This window comes from Lynx canadensis, chromosome B1, assembly GCF_007474595.2.
Source record: "Lynx canadensis isolate LIC74 chromosome B1, mLynCan4.pri.v2, whole genome shotgun sequence".
NCBI classification, from domain to species: domain Eukaryota; kingdom Metazoa; phylum Chordata; class Mammalia; order Carnivora; family Felidae; genus Lynx; species Lynx canadensis.
In genome coordinates this window covers 58,406,560-58,424,089 of record NC_044306.2, presented here as the reverse complement: position 1 = coordinate 58,424,089, position 17,530 = coordinate 58,406,560, and the positions used below count along the sequence as shown (strand labels likewise).

Genomic DNA, 17,530 nt, shown 5'->3' with positions numbered 1-17,530 from the left:
AAAGATTAGAGAAAAAAGGGGAAAGAAGAAAAGAAAATGAAATCATTTGAAAATTTGAAAAAAAAATGAATATACTGAAGTAGACTAAACTGAAATGATGGAAGTAAAATAGAATTTGAAAAAAATTTACACAAAAGTAAAAATATAGTAGAGGGGCACCTGGGTGGCTCAGTCGGTTAAGCATCCGACTTCGGCTCAGGTTATGATCTCGTGGTTTGTGAGTTCGAGCCCTGCATCGAGCTCTGTGCTGACAGCTTGGAGCCTGAAGTCTGCTTCAGATTCTATGTTTCCCTCTCTCTCTGGCCCTCCCCCTCCTGAGCTCTGTCTCTCTCTCTTTCAAAAATAAATAAATATTTAAAAAAATTAAAAAATATATAATAGAAAAAAATTAACAAATAATATGTTTAACATAAATTAAAAATAAAAATGAAAATTTTCTTTTTCTTTATTCAAGAAAAACAAAAGAAACAAAAAAGAGAAATGGAAAAAAGGGAATCTTTTGAAAATTTGAAAAAATGAATACACTGAAGTAGACTGAAATAAAATGATAGAAATAAAATAGAATTTGAAAAGTGTACACAAAAGTAAAAAATATAGTAAAAAAAATTTAAAGAAAAATAGTTTTGACAAAAACTGAAAATAAAAATGAATTTTTCTCCTTCAAGAAAAAGAAAAGAAATGAAAAAGAGAAAAAAAGAAAAAAGAAAGAAAATTGAATAGATGAACCTGCTAACAGACTGAAATACAAGTGAAATTACTTTATTTTCCCCTAGAAGTCCAACTATGAAACGCATTATAGTCCATAAACTAAGCAGGCAGTGAGACTTGTGTTCTTGAAGAACGAGGTTGGCCCAGTTGGGCGGAGCTTACTGTAATGGTTCTCTTCTCCACTAGATGGCACTGCTAGCCTACTGGGGTGGATTGTTGTGGCACTTATAGGTGCATATGCATATGCATGGGAGCAGTGAAAATGGCATCACCCAGCTATCCAGTCTCTAGTATTGGATCTCTGTTCTCCCTGACCAGCAATTGTGCACCCATCCTTTGTATTCAGCTTTTGTCCACTCCCTGGTTTTACACTGTCTGTGACTAAGTCCCAGGTAGTACCTCTCTCTCAAGTTTTGTCTCAGATGCGGCTGTTTTCCCCAGCCCCTTACTTCTGAGGGACTGAGGCTTTGACCTTTTCTGCCCCTCTGCGGAGGGTCTCACTGAGCAATGGCTGAATGCTGGCTGCACCCAGGAATGTTCGTGGGACCACACTGCTGCCAAAGCCTAGAGGCTGCGGCCAGATGCCAGCCCTCCCCAGAAAAAGTTTGTGAGACAGTGTAGCAGCAGTGTTTCAGGGATTATGGAAAATCATAATACACATGTGGGCCAGGCTTCACCCTTAATGACCTTTCTCTAGCACCAGTGAATGTAGCCGTTCTCTGGGGTCTGCTGGGCCCAGGTTGCCTCCAAGCCTGTACCAAATGTCCTTCCAGCAGTGGAACTGCTTCTCCCCGTATGGCCTGAGAACCTCCAGGACCCCACTCTGCTCCTGGGGATTCTCCGTTCCCACCAGAGCACCGCCAGGTATCGAGCTGCAGAGTTTCAGACTGCGCTCCCCCTGTTTACAGTCTTAATGGAATTTAAACCCTCTCCTTTCTCCCTTTTTAGTTCAGTCCCTGTGGCTTTTTCTAATTTTCCACTTTCTCTCCAGCTGCTTTTGGGGAGGGGTGCTTTTCCCATATTCTCCCCACTGTCTCCGTCCTCTCTCCACATGCAAAAGCACCTCCCTGTCTCCATGGCTTCTCTCTCCCCAAGTTCACCTCTCCGCGCTGCGTACCTGCTGAATTCTATGGTTCAGGTCAGGCAGATTGTCGTGTTAATCCTCAGATTAGTTTTCTAGGTGTGCAGGATGGTTTAGTGTTGGTCTGGCTGTATTTCATGGACACGAAATACACAAAAAACTTCCATGCTGTTCACCATCTTGGCTCCCTTGCCACAAAGTGGTTGTTTTCACTTTTTAGCTGTTATGAACAATGCAGTTGTGAACACTCAGGTCTAATTTTTTGTGTGGCGGAATGTTTTCATTTCTCTTGGGTATATGTGTAGTGGTGGAATCACTGTTTCCTAGGGAAACTGTATATTTAACACATGGAGAAACTGTCAAATTGTTTTCCAAAGTAGCTGCACCATCTTACAATTCAGCAGCAATGTATCAGGGCTCCAATTTCTCTAATCTTCATGTATGCTTGTTGTTTTTTATCTTTTGGACTATAGCCATTCTAATGGGTTTTCATTAGCATTGTTTTCATTAGCATTTCCCTAATGACTAGTGTTGTTTAGCTTTTTTTTTTTTTTTTTTTTTTAATGCCTACTTGCCATTTTGAAAAGCTCTGTTCAGAGCTTTTGCCCATTTTTAAATTAGGTTTTCTGTTTGCTATTGAGTTGTAAGTGTTCTTTCTATTTTTTGGACATAAGTCCCTTGTAAGACATAGGTTTTGCAAATATTTTCTCTCATTCTGTGGGTTGTCTTTTAACTTTCTTGGTTGTATTGTTTGTAGCACAAAAAGTTTTAAATTTTAAACAAATTTTATTAACTTTCTATTTTTTATGTTATTATTTTTGAAGTTTTTAATTTTAATTTCAGTATAGTTAACACACAGTTTCAGGTGTACAATGTAGTGATTCAACAATTCTGTAGATTACTCAGTGATCAATATGATAAATGTACTCTTAATCCTGATTACCTATCTCCCCCCTCTCACCCACCTCCCCTCTGGTAACCATCAGTTTGTTCTCTATAGTTAAGAGTCTAGGGGTGCCTGCATGGCTCAGTTGGTTAAGCATCCAACTCTTGGTTTTGGTCCGGGTCGTGATCTTACAGTTCATGACTTCGAGCCCTGCATCTATTTCTTGGCTTTTCTCTCTCTCTTTTTTTTCTCTTGTTCATTTGTCTTGTTTCTTAAATTCCATATATTAGTGAGATCATATAGTATCTATCTTTCTTTGACTTATTTCACTTAGCATTATACTCTCTAGATCCATCCATAGTGTTGCAAGTGGCAAGATTTCATTCTTTCTATGGCTGAATAATATTCCATATATATATATATATATATATATATATATATATATATATATAAAATATTCCTTCTATATTCATCTTTAGATGGGTACTTGGGCTGCTTTCATACTGCAGCTATTGTAAATAATGCTGCAATAAACATAGGGGTGCTTGTATCCCTTTGATTTAGTGTTTTCATATTCTTTGGGTAAATACCCAGTACAGCAATTATTGGATCATAAGGTAGTTCTATTTTTAATTTTCTGGGGAAACTCCATACTGTTTTCTACAGTGGCTGCACTGTTTTGCATTCCCACCAACAATGCATGAGGTAGAGTTCCTTTTTCTCCACATCCTCACCAACACTTATTTTTGATTTCAGCCATTTTGACAGGTGTGAGGTGATATCTCATAGTTTTGATTTGCATTTCCCTGATGATGAGTGATATTGAACATCTTTTCATATATCTGTTGGCCATCTGTGTGTCTTTGAAGAGATGTCTGTTCATGTCTTCTGCCCATTTTTTACCTGGATTATTTGTTTTTGGGGTATTGAGTTGTATCAATTCTTTATATAATTTGGATACTACCCTTTATCAAATATGTCATTTGTAAATATCTTCTTTCATTCAGTAGGTTGCCTTTTAGTTTTGTTGACTATTTCCTTCACTGTGCAGAAGCTATTTTGATGTAGTCCCAGTAGTTTATATTTGCTTTTATTTCCCTTGCCTCAGGAGACATATCTAGAAAAATGTTGCTGTGGCCAATGTCAGAGATATTACTGCCTGCGCTCTCTTCTATGAGTTTTCTGGTTTTAGCCTTTAGGTCTTTATCCATTTTGAGTTTAACTTTATGTTTATACTTTTGCATGTTGCTGTCTAGTTTTCCCAACAGCATTTGTGGAAGAGACTATCTTTTTCCCACTGCATATCCTTGCCTCTTCTGTTAGAGATTAATTGGCCATATAAATATGGGTTTGTTTCTGGGTTCTTTATCCTGTTCTATTGATCTATATGTCTATTTTTGTGCCATGCCATACTATTTTGGTTACTATAACCACAACTTTATCGTATAAATTGAAATCTGGGATTGTGATATGATTTGTTCTTATTTTTCAAGATTGTTTAGGCTATTCAGGGTCTTTTTTGGTTTCATACAAATTTTAGGATTATTTATTCTAGTTCTGTTAAAAATGCTACTGGTATTTTGATAGGTATTGCCTTGAATCTGTAGATTGCCTTGTGTAGTATGGACATTTTTAACAATATTTGATTTTCTGTCCATAATCATAGAATATCTTTCCATTCGCTGTGTCATCTTCAGTTTTTTTCATCAATGTTTTATAGTTTTCAGAGTACAGTTCTTTCACCTTCTCAGTTAAGTTTATTCCTAGGCATTTTATTATTTGGGGGGAAATTGTAAATGGGATTTCTCTCTTAATTTCTCTTTCTTGTTGCTTCATTATTAATATATAGAAATGCAATGGATTTCTGCATGTTGATTTTGCATCCTGTGGCCTTACTGAATTTATGAATCAGTTCTAGTAATTTTTTTGGAGCCTTTGGGGTTTTCTATATATATTATCATGTAATATGCAAATAGTGACAGTTTTACTTCTTCTTTATCAATATGAATGCCTTTTATTCCTTTTTGTTGTCTTATTGCTGTGGAAGGACTTCCAGTATTATGTTAACTAACAGTGGTGAGAGTAGACATCCTTGTCATTTTTCTTATCATAGAGGAGAAGTTCTCAGCTTTTCACCATTGAGTATGATGTTAGCTGGGAATTTTTCACGTATGACCTTTATTATGAAGAGGTATATTCCCTCTAAACCTACTTTGTTGAGTGCTTTTTTTTTTTTTTTCTTCTTCTTTTTTTTTTTCATTTTTTTTTCAACGTTTTTATTTATTTTTGGGACAGAGAGAGACAGAGCATGAACGGGCGAGGGGCAGAGAGAGAGGGAGACACAGAATCGGAAACAGGCTCCAGGCTCTGAGCCATCAGCCCAGAGCCCGATGCGGGGCTCGAACTCACGGACCGCAAGATCGTGACCTGGCTGAAGTCGGACGCTTAACCGACTGCGCCACCCAGGCGCCCCAGAGTGCTTTTTTTTTTTTTTTATCATGAATGGATGTTGTACTTGGTCAAATGCTTTTTATGTATCCATTGAAAAGATCATATGGTTCTTATCCTTTCTCTTATTGATGTGATATATCACATTTGTTGACTTGTGAATATTGAACTACTTGTGTCCCAGGAATAAATCACACTTGATTGTGGTGAATGATTTTTTTAATGTACTGTTGGATTTGGTTTGCTATTTCGTTGGGGATTTTTGCATTAATTTAATCAGAGATATTGGCCCATAGTTCTCTTTTTTTGTGGTGTCTTTATCTGGCTTTGCCATCAGAGTAATGGAGTCCTCATAGAATGAATTAGGAAGTTTTCTTTCTTCTTATATTTTTTGGATTAGTTTGAGAAGAATCTGTATTAACTCTTCTTTAAACGTTTGGTGAAATTCACCTGTGAAGCCATCTAGTCCTGGACTTTTATTTGTTGGAAGGTTTTTGATTAGTGATTCCATTTCATTACTGATAACTGGTGTGTTCAAATTTTTCATTTCTTCCTGATTCAATTTTGGAAGGTTATCTGTTTCTAGAAATTTATCCTTTTCTTCTAGGTTATCCAATTTGTTGGCATATAATTTTTCATAATATTCTCTTATAATTCTTTGTATTTCTGTGTTGTTGTTTGTTATTTCTCCTCTTTCATTTCTGATTTTATTTATTTGAGTCTTTTTTTTTTTTTTGGTGAGTCTGGCTAAAGGTTTATCAATTTTGTTGATGTTTTCACAGAACCAGCTCCTGGTTTCATTGATCTATTTTTTTTTTAATTTCTATTTTGTTTATTTCTGTTCTGATCTTTATTTTTTCCCCCCTTCTAGCTTTGGGTTTTATTTGCTTCTTTTTCTAGCTCCTTTAGGTGTATTAGGTTGTTTATAAAAGTTTTAAATTCAGAGGTACCTGGGTTGCTCAGTTGGTTCAGTGTCCAACTCTTGATTTCAGCTTAGGTTATGATCCTGGGGTCATGGGATTGAGCCCTGCATCAGGCTCCATGCTGCCATCCTAATCCGCCCAAGATTCTCTCTCTCTCTCCCTCTTCCCTTATCCCTTGCTCATGCTCTCTCTCTCTCTTTCTCTCTCTAAAAAAAAAGTTTTAAATTTTGATGAAGTCTGATTGATTTATATGTTTCTCTTGCCACTGTGCTTTGCCTAAGAAGCCAAGAAATTATGTGTAAGTCAAGATCACAAAGACTTACTCCTATGCTTTATCTTAAGAGCTTAATAGATTTGGCTCTTACTTTTACAGTTGTGATCCATTTGAGTTAATGTTTGTGTATGATGAGATGTAGGAATCCATTTTCATTTACTGACATGTGGATATTCAGTTGCCTCAAAAAAGTTGTCTCTTTTTGTGGAAAAGATTATTCTTTCCCTATTGAATTGTCTTGGCTCCCTTATGAAAAATCATTTGACACAATTGTTTTTTATTTTTCTGTATTACCTTAAAATTTTCCTCATGTGTATACTGTTTTCATGATTTTGATATACTATTTTGTATTCTGTTTTTTTCCCCAAAGTTTATTTGTTTTGAGAGAGAGTGAGCAAGCACGGGGGAAGGACAGAAAGAGAGGGAGAGAGAGAATTCCAAGCACGGTCCATGCTGTCAGCACAGAGCCCCACTTGGGGCTCGAACTCCCGAACCGTGAGATCATGACCTGAGGTGAGATCAAGAGTTGGATGTTTAACCAACTGAGCTACCCAGGCGCCCCTTTGTTCTGTTTTTTAATTTAACAAAACATCAAAATTTTCCAGATTTCTACAGAGAATTTAAATATGTATTCCATCATGTTGTGGTATTATATTTTACCAAACTATTTCAATATATTTGGATGCTTCGATTGCCACATTATATTGAAAAGAAAATAAATAAAAGTTTGGTTGGTTGAGTTGGGAAGAAATATTTTGAAGATCAGCACCTTTTGACTCAAATATACAGGAAAAATATTTTCTTTCATCAAAATAATATTTTCTTCCATCATTATATTTTTAAAAATTAAGGTAGCAGTGTGAAAATATCAAATCATATTAAGGAACGAGATATGAAAACCTCAAATGCTAAGCATTTTGACAAAGATAGTTAATTCACATTGAGGAAGTTTCTTACAAGTTTCTTTTTTTTTCTTCCAAGTTTTCATTTAAATTCCAGTTATAGGTTTCTTTGTGAAGAGTAACACAAAGTTTGAAGAAGAAATTAAATAACAATGAGTGCTTTCCTTTGGGGAACATTACAGGTTGGGTTAGAAGTTCTGTGAAAAATAAAAACGGCAAGCAAGAAATTCCAAATTGATAATACTGGTGTCATGTTTCAGGTGATGAAAATAAATTGCCACCTTTGATACTGAGAAGAGAAACATCAAATTACTGCAAATTAACATCATTTTTATTTTTATTTCTACAATTTAAAAAACAAAGCATGAGTTAGAGTTTTTGATATCTGTTCCCCCTAGGGGCTCTCATCAAGGAGTGGAAAGGGTTTTTTTTTTTTTTTTTTTCCTTGAACATTCTCTAGAAAGCTGGTAATAAGGCACTGGGTCCAGGAAAGGTGAGATTAGCAGATGTCTTTCATTTTACCTTCATATCAGTGAAACAATGCACTACATTGAAAGAATTGAAAACATCAAGACCATAATTGATGGGCCATTGATAGCCAATTTAGAAGAGTGATTTTGAATTGACATCAGCTCCATACCATCTACTACAGATTATAAAATGTTATCAGATAACCTTTGAGAACACTAACTGTTAGTTGCAGATAAAACATCCTGAAACATTTTAGGATGTTTTATCTGCAGTGAGAAAGAAAAAGTGCTGGCAGTTGGGTTAGATGAGCATAAATGTGCACATTTTGGAATGGAATTGCTCTGTATTATTATCTAATTTGGTATCTAAATCATCGTGGTCAGGTAAAAGAAGAAATTCAGTTATGGGGAGAAAATGGTTGCAATATGGGTTTGAAAATCTCTCTATCTCTACCATCTCCATCTCTGTTTAATGCTTTATCTCTATTTCACTTCATGAGAAGTGAAGCTTGAAGTTGTCCTAGATCTTATTTGAGATGCCTGCGGGGAGATGGGACCCCATAGAAGGAGCTGGAGATGGACTCCTAGATTTGTAGGGGGTTACAGAAACATGACCAGAGGAGGGTGCATGATCCACATCAGGGGGAGTACAGAAGTGGAAGAATTTCTGAAGAACCCATAAAAGAAAGAGTAGACTATAGACACCTGTCAGGTCCAAAAACACAAAGGAAACTTTCGACAATATTGGTTAGGTAAGAAATCTCCTTTTTCTGGGAAATCAGGACTTCTGGAAGGCCCAGGATGGATGATTCATTTCTGAGCAGTTTGACAGTTATAGGATCCAGCTCAAAGATGGCTTTTCCATTCACATATCTGGTGCCTTGGTGCTCCTTGCCTCTTTTTTCATATAGTATCTCAGCCTCCAGAACCTTTTGCATGTGGCCTGGCCTGCTTACATCCAGTGGTTTCAGGATAGCAGCTTGGGATTCCAGAACACCCTTGTAGAAGCTGGTTGTCTTCCTGCAGGCTGAGCCTGAAACCAGAGTCACATCATCCCTCATGCTCCCTATTGGTGAAAGCAGCCAGGGTCCAGTGTAGATACAAGGAGAGGGAAGATATAATCCACTTGTTTATGGAAGGAGAATCAAAGGCTTTGCGGCATTCTTTCATCCTTCATATAGCACGGTCTTCACTTTTTCAGTTTCTGGAGCCTTCTGAGAATCTAATAAAGGTTATGGGAAAATGTACTCTCACTACGTTGCGTATGCAGTTTTGATGGAAACACTCTGAAGACTTGAATGTCTGAAATAAAGCTGCTTGATGAATGGAATTATAGAAATAGCATTATAATCATTAGCTCGATGTCAGGTCCATTGGTGTGTTCATTAAATCCCTATCTCCTTGGCCCCTTTCTTTCTTGTTTAAGCATCCTTGATTTCCCTCTCCCCCCACCCTTAACCTTCTCTTCCATTCCCCTTGAGGTTTGTCTCTGAAAGACTCTTGGTTGTAGTTCAGCAGTTCTAATTTCACAAGGATCATTTCTCTCAGGGTAGTAATAAACCTATGAAGTATGACTGGGTCAATATTTCTCCAAATGAGTTCTTTTGTCCATAATTTATACTCAGCAGCCGACATTCTGTGACTAGAAAGACAGAAAGGAAATAATCTCCTGGGACAGTATTTTAACTGACAACTGACTTCCTTCTCCTACCCAAACTATCTACCAGGATTTTGTTTTTTTATCAGCCACAGTAAATATAAAGGTTATTTCTCAATTTTGTTCTGTAAACATATGATTGCTGCATCCTGTAGGAATTGAAATTAGGCATCCCAGGCTTGGGAATTTTTTTTAGAAAACAATAAAAGGCTTCTCGGGCTTTGTCTTTTTATGAGGATGCTTTGTATCCTGCTCACATGCCTTGTAATGTAATCTCAAGACACAGCTGTTGTTTCAGAGAGTTCATTCATGTCAGCAGCAATTAAAAAGTCCTTTGTTTTCCAAACATGCTTCCCTGGCTTGCCTTGAAGTGCTTTGCAAACAATGATTCCTGCAGCTTGAGGAAAGGGAGCTTTATTGTGTGTGGCAGAAAGGGTGTGCCACGTTCATTTTCAGTCTTGTTCCATGATTTACAGCAGGTACACCTGTGCATCTTCCTGACAATGAAGTTTTAAATATAGAAAACCCTCAGTCATCACTTTGCCACTTTAAGATATGACCTCTTGTAGCAATGAGTTAGAACATGCTTAGTAGATGGGATGAAAATCAAGCCATGGTCTTGGAATTGCTATGTTACTCTGTTTTTCTTTTTCTTTTTTCCTTTCTTTCTTTTATATATATATATATATATATATATATATATATATATGTGTGTGTGTGTATATATATATATGACACATTATATGAGTGGATGCATCCTTGGGATTTGAGCCTTAATAGCCTGTTTTTTTCTTCTTAGGTGAGGTGTGCACTCGAGGACAATATCTCAAGGGTTCTCTGTGTATGCTTTGTGTTTCACGTTATAGGCACCTGGAGAACAATGGTAGGAGAGACATGTGATAGAACTTCAGAACATTGAAAGGTAGATTCTTTTCCAGTCAGTCCCATTATCCTCTCTCAAGAGTAAATGAGTTTATTCCTTTGAGAGGATTGGAGAAAGTATGCATATCATTATCTAACTCTTCCATCTGTGGAGTGGGGACTCCTATGTATTAGGATAAATGCCTGCTATGAACATTAACAAATATTAGTACCATTGATACATCTGAATATCTTTCGGATTGCTACACATGTACTATTTCTCAGTTTGTGTGTGTGTGTGTGTGTGTGTGTGTGAGTGTGTGTGTATGTGTTAAGGTGGTGGTGTTGGTGGTTAGGGAGCTAATCATGTAACAAATCCTATCTGTTGAGTTTCTAGACTTCTTTTTGCTTTGGGGAGGGGAGAGTAGGGATGGCTGGGTAGAAGAGAACTAAGAGAACTGCTAATTGACAAAAAGCTAAGCCACATCATTGCACAGCCAAGGGATTTATTGCCCCTTCACTTTTTAAATAGAATGAGCCTCCGGCAACTAAAATGATATATTAGTTTACCTACTTAACAATGAGTTTTATATTGCAAATATCAAAAACCACTATAGACTCCATAGTCTGGGGGAACACATAAAGGTAAAAGAGGACAAAATATTTCCAATTCAAATTCCATAAGTCTACAGATTCTATAAAGTCTGATGACATTAGAGTAAAAAGCGTCAGACATATATTAGAGTGGATTTTTAAAAAGTGAAGTTTTAAATGTCTTGCAAGCCACTTGGTGCACATACATCTTGGCTTCATTACAGCCATATGATTTACACGCTCAGACTTCCCTTAGCTGGAAGGCTGCCCCAGCAATAGCATACCCTTTCTCACCATGTCTGGGACTCCCGATGGAAAGGCAGCTGGAGCAGCACAAGGTGTGGTATCTTGGTCTGTCTCTATTACAAAACATTTTTCTTAGTCTGCCTTTATGAAAATAAAGATCAACATAATGCTGGTTTGTGGAGTTAGAGTCATCTTAAGTCACTAGTGAAACCTTACTTTTCATAAAAAGGGGAAGCAACGGCAGAGAGATTAAGTGATTGCCCAGGTGAGCCCAGGTCTTTTTATGATAGGAAAAGATAGGATAAAATAGGCAGAGAGGGAAAGGATAGGACCTGAGGTCTCTGTGTGGGGAAAAACACATATTTTGGAACAATGCTGGCTGTTGGCCTGGAAGGGACCCTCAAGGAGCTCTTACAAAGTATCAATTGGGTATATTACAACCGAGATCAAGAGGAGAGTAAGGAACAAGAAAGGAGGCTTTAGAAAAAATTTGAGACCTTAGTTACAGCCTTACCTACTATTCAGACCAGACTTCCCGAGGTCCTGGCACCAAGTGCCATTTATGTGGCCATTCAGGGCACTGGAAGCGACAATGTCTTCAGAAGGGACAACTGAAGTTGAAACCCATAAGCCATGCCCCTTTCGTGGAGACAATCACTAGAAATCGGAATGCTCTCAGTGACCTTGATCTGGGAGCGCTCAGATTACCAACATCCCTGAAAGGGCCTGGGGCTCTTTACGGTGGCTCTTCTAAACAACTATCTATGGGAAACCCAGAGCCTCACCTCTGGTAACTCTGGATATAGAAGGAAAACCAGTTGATTTCCTTCTTGACACCTGAGTCACCGTTTCTGTTCTCCTTTCCACTCCAGGCCAACCATCCAAACACAACATGATGATTAGAGTCACTGGAAAACCCATGATCACGTTTTTCCTCAGCCGCTGGGGTGTGTATGGGGAGACTTGATATTTCTCACGTTCTTTTTTGATAATGCCAGAGATCCACACTCTCTTGCTAGGAAGGGATATTATGATTGAATTAGGGACTCTAGTGCTACTAGCTTCAGGACAGAAAAACAGTTGCCTAAATTTACAGTAATCTGGATATCGAAGATCAATCTTTCCTTGAGGTAAAATGAAATACTTATCATGGAGTTGTTATACTTATCATCCAAATAAGGATGGAAGAGGGAGAAAAAAAAAAACTATAGTTAATAAGTATATATAACCAGACATGTAGGGATTTTTTTGGATGGCTACAATGCATCTTCCCTTCCTAAGGGTGTGGCCTTCTCCCTAGGTAGCATTGCATTTGGAATATTAATGCTTGCTGGTCTAAACTCTTTGTATGTCATTTGTAGAAGCCGTTGCATATGCCAGAGAAATAAGATATCCAAGAAAAATTCTGCTAGCCCAGATGTTCCCATTTTATCGACCTCTGGATTGACCTTTGAACCTGCCCTGACTGCCATTCCCCTTCCCCTGCTTTCAGCAGGAAGCAGTTAAGATCATTATCCTGGTTCCTAACAGGAGTTAGAAGTCATACGTTCAGAGGGGGGAGTATGATAGGAGAAGATAGGATTCAGTAGGCAGAGAGGGAAAGATTAGGACCTGAGATCCCTGGGTGGGGAAAAACACCTATTTTGGAACAATGCTGGGAGTGTCAGATGACAGCAAACCCCCTTAGGCATAAGGTTCCTCTTAAGAATGTAACAGATCCCACCTAAACTCCCCCTCAGGTTTCCCTCAGGAATTTGACAAAAGACCTCAGTATGGCCATAGACCACCTCTCATACAATGAAAATGAGCCAATCAGGAATGCACAACCCAGCACCTAGAGCTATCAAGCCAATAAAGGCAGAACCTGAGGAACAAGGGGGAAAGGAAGGGGGAGGGCTGACCAGAACCTTATAAAACAAGGACTCTTGCCTATAGTCCTCAGGCATTCACTTTCGAATTCCCCTCTCTGTAAAGAGAGCTTTCCTACTATTCTTCCTTTCTGATCTTATACTCTAATAAGCTTTTGCCTGCTGCTCATTTAGTGTCCACCTCTTCATTCTTCAAAGCGTCTGAGGTGATGAATCCTAGGTATTGAGGTAAAAAAAAAATCCTGCAACATTTTGACTTAGTTTATCTTGAATATCAAATCAGAAAACTTGACGTGCCTATACTAGGTGCTGTAGACTGAGAGTTTTTGTCCCCACCCACCCCCCCGCCCCAAGTTTATACCCTTAAACTTAACCCCCAATGTGAAGGTCTTTGGAGGTGGGGCCCTTGGGGGTGATTAATTCATGAGGGTGGAGCCTTCATGAATGGGATTAGTGTCCTCACATAAGAGACCCCAGAGAGCTTCCTCACCCCTTCTGCCGTGTGAGGACACAGAAAAGATGGCCAGAAAAAAAGTGTATTCTCACCTGGCACTGAATCTGCCAGCACTTTGACCTTGGATTTTTAGCATCCAGAACAGTGAGAAATAGATGTTTGTGTTGTTTAAGCCACCCAGTTTGTGATAGTTTGTTATATTAATATATTTATTAGTCTAATGTATTTAGAATTGTGCAATCATCATCATATTTTAGAAGACTTCAGTATAGGCATACCTCATGTTATTGTGCTGCACTTTGTTGAGCTTTACAGATATCATATTAAAAAAATTTTTTCTTTTTTAATATGGAACACTTCACGAATTTGCATGTCATCCTTGCACAGGGGCCATGCTAATCTTCTCTGTATCGTTCCAATGAAAAAATTTTTTTAATGTTTACTTATTTTTTGAGAGAGAGACAGAAAGAGACAGACATAGCACGAGTGGGGGCCGAGAGACAAAGGGGAACACAGAATCTGAAGCAGGCTCCAGGCTCTAAGCTGTCAGCACAGAGCCTGACGCAGGGCTCGAACTCACAAGCCATGAGATCATGACCTGAGCTGAAGTCAGATGCTTAACTGACTGAACCACCCAGGCACCTGGATGTCATATTTTTTAAAATGTTTATTTATTTTGAGAGAGACAGCATGAGGGGAGGGGCAGAAAGAGAGGAAGAGAGAGAATCCTAGGCAGGCTCCATGCTGTCAGCCCTCCTTGGGGCTCAATCTCATGAACTATGAGATAATGACCTGACCTGAAACCAAGAGTAAGACACTTATCCAACTGAGCCACCAAGGTGCCCCAATATCCTGTTTTTTGCAAATGAAAGGTTTGTCGTGTCCCTGCATTGATTAAGTCTATTGGTGCCATTTTTCCAACAGCATTTTCTTCCTATCTCTGTCACAGTTTGGCAATTCATGTAATATTTCAAACTTTTTCATTACTATTGTATTTGTTATGGTGGTTTGTGATCAGGAATCTTTGATGTGGCTATTATAGTTATTTGGGGACACCATGAACCACACCCATTTAAGACCATGAACTTAGCTGACAAATGTTCTGTGGGTTCTGACTGCTCCAGTGACCATTGTTCCTCTATCTCCCTCCCTCTCCTTGGGCCTTCTTGTTCCTTGAGACATGACAATATTTAAATTAGGCCAATTAATAACCCCATAATGGTCTCTTTTTTTTAATACATTAAAATTTTTTTTAACATGTATTTATTTTTGAGAGACTGAGTGGGGGAGGGGCATAGAGATGGTCTCTTTTTTTTTAATACATTAAAAATTTTTTTAAACATGTATTTATTTTTGAGAGACAGAATGAGTGGGGGAGGGGCAGAGAGATGGTCTCTTTTTTTTTAATACATTAAAAAAATTTTTTTAACATGTATTTATTTTTGAGAGACAGAGAGAGAGACAGAGTGAGCGGGGGAAGGGCAGAGACAGAAGGAAACACAGAATCCGAAGCCGGCTCCAGGACCTGAGCAAGCTGTCAGCGCAGAGCCTGATGCACGGCTTGAACCCACAAACCATGAGATCATGACCTGGGCTGAAGTCGGACACTTAACCAATTGAGCCACCCAGGTGCCCCTTGTCTCTTAGTGTTCAAATGAAATGAAGAGTCAGTTGGTGTGGCAAACTCCATGTCTTATTTTAAGAAATCTTTGCAGCCATTTTGACCTTTGGCAGCCATCCACATTGAAGCAAGACTCTCCACCAGCAGAAAGATTGTGACTCGCTAAAAGCTCAGATGCTGGTTAGCATTTTTTAGCTATAAAATGTTTTTCAATGAATGTATTTACATTTTTTTTTTTACATAGTGCACTTGCACACTTAGACTACAATATACTATAAACATCACTTTTATATGCACTGGGAAATGAAAAAAATTCACTTGAATTGCTTTATTGTGATATTTGCTTTATTGTAGTGTTCTAGAACAAAACCCATGGTATCTCTGCAGTATGCCTGTTCTCCAAAAAGAAGACCTGTCTGCATCAGCACTTGTTCTCTGTTCACCTGCAACCAACACCACCTCCCAGCTTTAGACAACCACTATTCTACTCTCTGTCTCTATGGATTTATCTATTCGATGAGGTCAATACAATATGTGGTCTTTTGTGCCTGGCTTCTTTCACTTGGGATGATGATTCATGGTTCTTCCTGTTGTAGCATGTATCAGAACTTTACACTTTTTTATCGCTCAATAATATTCCATTGGGTAGATATGCCACATTCGTTTAGCCATTCATCAGTTGATGGCCATTTAGGTTGTTGACACTTGTTGGCTATTATGAATAATGCTGCTGTGAACACTGAGAGCAAAGTCTTTGTGTGCATTCTTCTTTTTCATAGAATTCCTATGAATTTTCATAGAATTCCTAGAAGTGGAATTGTTGGGTCCTATGGTTACTGTATGCTTATTATTTTGAGGCCAAACTGTTTTCTACTAGTTGGCTTTTAAAACAAAGTCCAGCTGGTTTGTTAACAACCACTGTGAACAAGGGCAACTTTTGACCAATTAAAAATATATATGACTACATATGCACAAATCTGCAAATGGTAGTATACAGCTAAAACTATGAAAAGGCACAGAAATTTCTCACAGCTAAAAGTGCCTATATAAAGCAAAAATCATGGTTTTCACATCACAAATAATCTGCCCGGTTTACATTTAAACCAGCTAACGTGTAAAAGGCTTTTGATCAGCAGATCTACAAATATGGCCAAGTTAACGCCATTGCAGGACTCTTCCATTCTGCATTTCTAGACATAAAAATTTAAGATAGAAAAATCAGCAAGAGGGAAGACTGCCGTTAAAAGGAAGAATTTATTTTAATGTTTAGGTTCTCTGAACACCAATTTCAAGAAGACTTTGGCATCAGTGTTTTGCATTTACTGGAGAAAACATTTGTCTGGAGCAGTGCTTGTAGGGCTCTGTGTAAACAAACCAGAATGAAACAATTAGATTTTTCTATTTGCATTTCTGTTAAGGCATTTACCAGCCATTTTTCTTACCTTATACCATGTATAATGGCAGTAATGCCAAGACTGTGTGTGTTTTTTTTAATGTTTATTTTTGAGAGAGAGAGAGAGAGTGAAAGTGTGGGAGGGCAGAGAGAGAGAGGGAGACACAAAATTCAAAAGCAGGCTCCTGCCTCTGAGCTGTCAGCACAGAGCCCAACACGGCTCAAACTCATGAACTGTGAGGCCATGACTTGAGCTGAAGTCTGATGCTTAGCCAACTGAGCAACCCAGGCTCCCCCCCGAGACCTGTGTTTTATTCCAGGCTCCACCACAACCTGTGGGACATTACTCTTCATCTTGGAACCCACCTTCATCGGTAGAATAGGAATTATTACCCACCCATTCACTTCAAGGTTTGGGTGGTTACATGAGAACAAATGAGATAGTACGGAGCACACAGCACTTTATAAACTGTCAAGCTCTAAAAGATAAGGCATTTATATAGGCCAAAAAGAGCTGTGTACTCATAGTCAATGTTCAAAGGGATATTTAAAATGCTGAGAGCGGTGGTATTTATTTCTATTTCCATATATACCTATGATTGATGACCAGTGTAATGTAAAGCTCTTAAAAATACATTTCTAAGCTAATAGGCACAAATAAAAATACTGGGGAGAATTGAAAAATTTCCTTAGATACTACATTAAACACAACAATGTTTTTCTTGGCATATCTTAGAAAAAGCATGGAACACAGAAATTACGAGAAATGGAATTTATATTTTGCACAATTTTACATTGCTTTGTTCTTTTTAAAATAGCATTTATTTTTTGAAAATTTATTTTACAGAGAGAGACAGAGCATGAGCAGGGGAGAGGGGCAGAGGGAGAGAGAGAGAATCTTAAGCAGGCTCCATGCTCAGTGAAGGGCCTGGTGCAGGGCTTGATCCCAAGACCCTGGGATCATGACCTGAGCCAAAATCAAGAGTCAGGTGCTCACCTGACTGAACCACCCAGGTGCCCTTAATTTTCTCTTTTCTTTCATTTCCCACGAACAACTGAAGTTTATCATATTCCTAACTCTGCTTCTTGGAGCTGTTTTATATTTTTGCCAGTAAAAGTAGATGTCAAGGCATCTGGGACGGAT

The 17,530-nt window shown here is 38.3% G+C and overlaps 1 long non-coding RNA gene and 1 pseudogene across 1 annotated transcript in view; one reads left to right on the top strand and one right to left on the bottom strand.

Annotated features, from left to right (window-relative positions):
- Positions 1–15,475, top strand: part of LOC115512086 — a 76,429-nt gene extending 60,954 nt beyond the window's left edge. Inside the window, exon 3 of the long non-coding RNA XR_003968278.1 lies at positions 15,348–15,475. This is a non-coding gene — a long non-coding RNA (uncharacterized LOC115512086). The remainder of the gene's footprint in view (positions 1–15,347) is intronic.
- Positions 13,715–13,808, bottom strand: LOC115513147 (annotated as a pseudogene).
- Positions 15,476–17,530: the final 2,055 nt, after the last annotated feature.